Raw genomic sequence first — 7,404 nt, forward strand, 5'->3', positions numbered from 1 at the left:
TGCTCGCTTCCCCACCCCCTTTTTTAACTGAGTGAAATGAAAGAAAAATGTTGTTCTGCAGTATAGCATTCCTGTGCTTGGTTATTTCAAGCCTTTTTTTAAAAAAACTCATTGTGAAATAGATACAGATAGTCCTTGATTTACAACAGTTTACTTAGTGACAATGGCAACTGAAAAAATGTGACTTATGTGACAGAGCCGAGGTGGCGCAGTGGTTAGGGTGCAGTACTGCAGGCCACTTCAGCTGACTGCTAACTGCAGTTCGGCAGTTCAAATCTCACCGGCTCAGGGTTGACTCAGCCTTCTGTCCTTCCGAGGTGGGTAAAATGAGGACCCAGACTGTGGGGGCAATATGCTGACTCTGTAAACCGCTTAGAGAGGGCTGAAAGCCCTATGAAGCGGTATATAAGTCTAACTGCTATTGGTATTATGACTGTTTCCCCACACTTAAGACCATTGCAGCATTCCCCATCATCACGTGATCAAAATTCAGATGCTTGGCAACTGGTTCATACTTACGACTGTTGGTTGCGGTGTCCGGAGGATCATGCATTCCGCTTTTACGACCTTCTGACCAGCAAAGGCAATACAGGAACCAGATTCCACTTAACTACTGAGTTACTAACTTATCAACTGCCGTGAATCACTTAACGGCCATGGCAAGAAAGGTTGTAAAATGGGGCAAAACTTGCTTAACAAATGTTTCACTTGACAACAGGTAGTCCTAGACTTAGAGTAGTTTGTTTAATGGCCAAAGTTTTAACGCCCCCCCCAAAAAGCGACTTGCAACCGTTTTCCACACGTACGACCGTTGCAGAATCCCACATGGTCATGTGATCAAAATTCAGATGCTTGACAACTGACTCAGATTTATGACGATTACCGTGTCCTGGGATTGTGTGTTCCTATCTTGCGATCTTCTGAAAACCAAAGTCGATGGGGAAGCCTGATTCATTTAACGGCCATATTACAAACTTAACAACTGCAGTGACTCACTTAACAACTGTGGTAAAAAAAGGTCGTAAATGGGACAAACCTCACTTAACATATGTCTGACCTAATACCACACCACACCAACCTGTTTGCACATGGAAGGATTCGTTTTAGCGGTTGTGTTCACACACCACATATTCATAAACACTTGTTTTTATTTACTACTAGCCGATAACCGGCGTTGCCCGGGAATTTCTTTATAGCTAAATTTTGATCATGTGACCACAGGGGGGGGCTGCACGGTCTTAAGTGTGAAAAATGTCACAGCTCACTTTTTCCAGTGCTGTTGTGGTTTCAAATGGTCACTAAACAATGGTTGGAAGCCGAAGGACTACTTGTAGTATTGTTAGCTGGAGAAAATGATAGAAGATTCTTGATTTTTTTCGCTGCCAGAAACCTTGCACAGACCCATGCATTAAATTCAGGGGAGTCCAATTTTCAACCATGGCAACTTTAAGATGTGTGGACCTGTTCTGCCCTTGAGCATTGTAGCCGTGCTTCGGGACATGCAGTTAACTCCACTCTTAGGAATCTTATTCAGATCAAGTTTATTATCAGGCATTCTTAATAGCAAAAGGTACCGTGAGTGTTAAGTACTTCTGACTTTCCCTAATCTGTCCCATCACGTGAGGGGTAGAAAAATGATGATTTCACTCCCATGTTGAGCGGAGATACAAAACACTACTATTCCCGGTTCACAAAGGCATTCAGACTCACCGGTTATAAACTTTGCCCGTGGGCAAATGCCCCAGTGGCCAATCGTAAACAGAGATGTGATCACATGTCATGGAACCACATTTCCCATAAGGCAGTCTCTGCCTACATTTCCATGAGGTAGTGTTTGAAAGAAATGTCCTTCTGGGTTCAGCTCCAAGTGGGGAAAAAGACACTGGAGACATGGAGGCTGCTTGGAAAGATGGTTTATTGGTGGACAGGGGCACATGGCTTGAGCCCTGAACAGAAAAGGTGATCACATGCTTCAATGTTGGTGGAGAAGAGAAGGGCTGAGGGAGCGGCTTGCTAGGCTTTTTATAACCTGTTCAGTCCCCACCTCTCTGTTTCCTGTTCCTGTGTAAGAAATGTATTCTGACTGGTGTCAGACTCCCATGGTGCCGTGCAGGGGGCTACTCTCTAGGCTTGTGATGAGTTCTCAGTTGCCTTGTGGTCAGTTGAGTAATACCCTTCCCCCTACAGCTGCAGTGGGGAGAAGTCTTATTATGTAAAGTGGGCTAGCCTGGCCATCTTAATGGCCCATTAGCTGGGGATGGCAGAAAGCTATAGGCAACTATTCTGTCTTTTAAAACATGTTTCTTTTCACATCCAGAGAAATATTCTGCCTTTTCAATATTTCCTAGGATATTTCCTTTTTTCTGGGAGAGGGCTGGATGATAACTTCCCACAGAACAATGGATGGAAACTGACCAAGGAGAGATTCAAGCTGGAAATCAGGGGAGGAATTTTCTGACAGTGGGGACATCAACCCATGGAACAGAAGTTGCCTTCGGAAGTTGTGTTAGCTCCATCACTGGAAGCTTTGAAGAAGAGACTGGACTGCCATCTGTCAGAAATGGGGGGGGGGGGTGTGTTGAACTAGATGACCTACAAGGTCCTTCCTTCTGTTATTTCAATTGAAGAAGCCACCTATTAGCCACTATCCAAAGTTACATTAAGCTACACACCAGGTCTATAATCCATGACGTTAAATGAGATCAAATCCAATGAGAGTTTAAGGAATTTGGGAATTAAAGTAGTGTAGTATATTTGCAAGGGACTCAGTGGCTGAGATGCTGAGCTTGTTGATCAGAAGGTTGGCAGTTGAGCAGTTTGAATCCCTAGTGCCGCGTAACGGAGTGAGCTCCCGTGACTTGTCCCAGCTTCTGCCAACCTAGCAGTTCGAAAGTACGTAAAATGCAAGTAGAAAAATAGGAACCACTTTGGTGGGAAGGTTAACAGCATTCTGTGCACTTTTGGCATTTAGTCATGCTGGCCACATGACCACCGGAGACGTCTTTGGACAGCGCTGGCTCTTCGGCTTTGAAACGGAGATGAGCACCACCCCTAGAGTCAGGACACGACTAGCACATATGTGCGAGGGGAACCTTACCTTTACCTATATTTGCCAAAAACAGTTGGATTTGCAATCATAGGATACACATTGATTTACTTATTAAATGTACGTGCACTCCATCTCACTACCCAAGCAATTAAAATATCAGAGTTGGAAGGGACCTTGGAGGTCTTCTAGTCCAACCCCCTGCCTAGGCAGGAAACCCTATACCGTTTCAGACAAATGGTTGCCCAACATCTTCTTCAAAACGTCCAGTGTTGGAGCATTCCCAACTTCTGGAGGCAAGTCGTTCCACCGATTAATTGTTCTAACTGTTCGGAAATTCTTGCAGTATAAAAGCAAATGATAAATATATATAAAAAAAATTAACACAACTTTGATCAAAATTGTACCATGTTCTCCGTCTTTCCGCGGTTGGAAGGCTTTGCAACCCTGGGTCACAAGTTAAGGAGCATTTATTCCAAAAAAAACACGTGCCTAGGACGAATATAAAGCAACTAAAACGGATAGTAGCCTGGTAAGGTCCCATCTGAAAGAAATTCTCTTGTCACCTGCAGCCCTTCGGCAGTGAAATAGTTAACAGAGCGCTCTTTCAAGTGGAGTGACGCCTGGCAGGACCCGCCTATTCCGGTCGCTGTTGCGTTGAGCCCTGGAGCAAAGAAGCTCCTCTAAGTGAAGCGTGATTGGTGTGCCGTTCCTTGATGCAAATCTAAACCCAGGGGCCTTATGGGTTCGCTATTTTAGCTAAAAAATATACGCTTTTGGGGGGTGGGGGGAAGTAGTATAGTAAATAAACTAATCTTGGTTTTTCGAAGTTATTTCCTGGCTGCGGAAGGAACGAAGACCTGGAGGCCGTGTGTGGTTAGGGAGTCGGTCGCTGTGACTTGAAGAGGGGTCGCTTGCGGGTGACGCCGTGGAATCGCGCTACTGCTCGTTAAGACTATACTTTCAGGGATCATTTCTATAGTATCCAACTAGAGAAATGCACTCGAAAGTGATCAGCTGAGCAAGCCACGAGGAGGAGGCGTAGTGTTCTCTCCTGAGCGCGAAGCCAGCAGGCGGTGCTACTTTCACGTGGCTGCTGCCTGCTATTGATGACCGTTCCGCTTCTTCCTTGCGGAGAGGCTGGAGGGAGAGAATGCAGTCTGAGTGGTTTGCTCGCTCCCCCACCCCCTTTTTAACTATGGTTTAATGATAGTCTCTTAAAGGTGACAGGAAACCTATTTAACTTAGTCACTTTTTTTCTAGATATCCTTATCGATGACTTTGGGCCAATCGTTAGGCATAGCAAGAGTTTTAGTCCGGCCTTAGCCATGTAAACTGATTGGGTGATTTTGAACCAATCACCGACATAGTAAGAGGTTTCAGCCAGCTGGTTAACTCAGGGCCAATCACTAAGAGCCTGTGAGTTCCCTCAAGCATGAAAACTGAGTCATTGTGGGTCAATCACCAGGAGACTGTGAGTTCTAGTCCCTCCTTAGGCATGAAAGCCGACTGGGCCACTTTGGGGCAGTTCCTCCTCCTCAGCCCAACCCACCTAGCAGGGTTGTTGTGGGGAAAAATAGGAGGAAGGGTGTGTTGGATATGTCTTGAGTTCTTATAAACAATAAGAAATTGCAGGGAGGAAATAAATTTGGCTCAGCATGTTGTACTCACAAAATGCTGAGTTTCGAGTAGGGTTAGTTTTGTAATCTTTTGTCATTCTTGCAAAATGTTCGGCTTGCTGGTCTTCTGTATTTCTCTTAATAGTAAATTGTTTAATTTATGTAGCAATTTATTTCTCCCTGTGAAATGCCAATTCTGGCCAACTAAGCTATATTTCTAACTAGATGGTATCCGTGCTTCGTGACAAAAGTACGTGATCGGGCAATCCGTCTCGTTCCGATTCAATCTGTTGCTCAGTGGTGGTCAGTGATTGAAACACATAAGGGAATATCGTTCCCGCTGCCTGAGTTCGGAAGCAGTTCCATAGGTGTAAGGCGTAGACATTTTGGTGAGGTACCAACATTAGTACTTTAAAGAGCCCCAGACCGCTCCTGAGTGAAGGAGTGGAATGTCTGCCAATTTGAACTGAGGTAACAGAATGTGAGGCAACTGGCAGTTGGAACAGAGTTTTTTCAGGTGAGGAGGGGGAGTAGAAACTCCTTAACATTAGAGTATGTTAATTACTGTGTAAGAAATACTAATGATCTGATGGTCATTTCAAAAATCCCTTTCTTAGTGATCACCTAGAAGCCAAGAGACAACATACGTGCCAAATTTCAAATTTGTAGGCTTTACAGTTCTGGATATTTTGTGATGGTGCGTGAGTGGCCTTTTTATATATATATATATATATATATATATATAAATATATATATATATATATATATATATATATATATATATATATATATATATATATATATATATATATATATAAAAATTATATATAAATATAAATATATATAGATATATATATTATATATATATATATATATATATATATATATATATTATATATATATATATATATATATTGAGCCTGGTTTCTTAATTGCTTTCCTCCTGTTATTTGGTTTAGTTCATTGGAACAGATGACAATTAGCACATATCCATTCCTGGGGTCTTCAATCTACTTTTTTCATTTATTAAACGATTCACCCTTGTTACAGACATACTCCAGAAGACAACTATTCAAGGTATCTTGGCTGTTGTAGTTGATTTTTCCCTTCTTTTTTCTTCATAATACATAAGAGGGATCACTCTATTTAGAAAGGACTTCTCTGACCGGATGTATAGCACTTCCAGGAAAACCTGATTTCAGATTATGAAATGGAAGAGCAAGGACTGGCGGGAAGTGGAAAGCACTGTGAAGTCCTAAGTGCTAATGCTTTTACACTGGTTTGGTGAATCGACCCCAGCAAATGGAGGGATGTGAGCTGTAGAAAAGGATTTGAGCATGCTCCAATCTCCCTCCCTAAGGAAGATAGTTGTAGGAGAAGAAAGGGCAGAAGCTGGGGGCGGAGTCAAAAGAGGAACCAGCCTAGAATCCTTACGTAATCACAAGCAAACTCAGTCCAGCTCCCTTGAACTCCGCTAACCCAGCGGTGTCCAATCTTTCCAACTTGGCGGCTCAGCCCGGTACAGGTGTGTGTGTGAGTGGCAGGCACGCTCATGGGCACAGCTCCCGTTTGTGTGAGTGACGCACACCCTTCACTCGCACAAATAGAGCTTTGCGCAGAAGGAGAGGGTATAGGTTTTCTTGCTTGATCAGGAGGTTGGACTAGAAGACCTCCAAGCTCCCTTCCAACTCTGTTAGTGTATTTGCTGTGGCCCGCCAGCAAAGCTAGACAGTGAGGTTGGGGAGGAGCATGGGCCAGTCCTGGAGTTTGGGAAAGGCTCAGACGAGGGCTGTGTGTCGGAGGCCGAGACAGGGCCGAGGCTTCCTGTCAGTGATCAGGTGCCTACGGAGCTAGACAGCAGCGAGGCAGAGGAACAGCTGGAGCCTGTTCCCAGGGTGCGCATGCGCAGAGCTGCCAGAAGAAAAGAACAATTCAGAAATCAGGTCGACTTGGGAGTAAACCACAGGTGTAAGGTGAATGGCTTCTCCCATAAATAGGAGCAAAAAGGGAGTGGGATTTTGCAGGAAACAATTCGTTCATTGGGTTGTTAAGATTCGTTTCAGGAGTGTGAAGATCTGTCCGTGAATCTCAGAGACTCTGTGCCAAGTCTTTCCTTGCACAGTCCCTCATTTGGAAAATATTTGCATGGCAGATTTCCAAGATAGATAAGTGTTCTGACCCCTACCTTGTTCGTTCAGAAACGAAAGCCAAATGAAGCTTGCAAAAGAATGTCTTTATCAGTCCCGGCTTTTGCTGGCTGCAAGCCCAAAATAAACATAGATAAATTTCCTGGCAAAAAGTTAAACAGCAAAACAGGTTTATATAAAGCAAATCACTTATCCAAGTGCTTCTTCTCGATTGCAAACAAACAGAGACTTGACTAGGACAGGCACGGAACGGAATGGAACGAACGTTGACTTCTGAAACTCGGGCGTGGCACCATCAGTCATTTTTATCTGCAGGAGGAGAGATCTTAATGAGTGAAAGAGGAGTGGGTTTTTGCGGGAAAGAATTCCTTCCTTCGGTCGTTAGATTCATTTCAGGAGTGTGAAGATTTGTCCGTGAATCTCAGAGACTCTGTGCCCAGCCTTTCCTTGCACAGCCCCTCATTTGAAAAATATTTGCATGGCAGCTTTCCAAGATAGATAAGGTCTGTGGTCCTAAATATTCCTCTGAAAGACTATTTGCTGAATGTGAATGAGAGGAATTCACATACGCTGAATAAAGGGTTTTGTCAGG

General features: G+C 43.9%; 1 non-coding gene across 1 annotated transcript; it reads left to right on the top strand.

The window, feature by feature from the left end:
- Positions 1 to 3,997: 3,997 nt before the first annotated feature.
- Positions 3,998 to 4,215, top strand: LOC116508540. Its single transcript, XR_004255359.1, has one exon. It is a non-coding gene; the product is annotated as a small nucleolar RNA U3 (small nucleolar RNA).
- The last annotated feature ends 3,189 nt before the right edge of the window (positions 4,216 to 7,404 follow it).

The sequence above is a fragment of the Thamnophis elegans genome, chromosome 4, assembly GCF_009769535.1.
Source record: "Thamnophis elegans isolate rThaEle1 chromosome 4, rThaEle1.pri, whole genome shotgun sequence".
NCBI classification, from domain to species: Eukaryota; Metazoa; Chordata; class Lepidosauria; order Squamata; family Colubridae; genus Thamnophis; species Thamnophis elegans.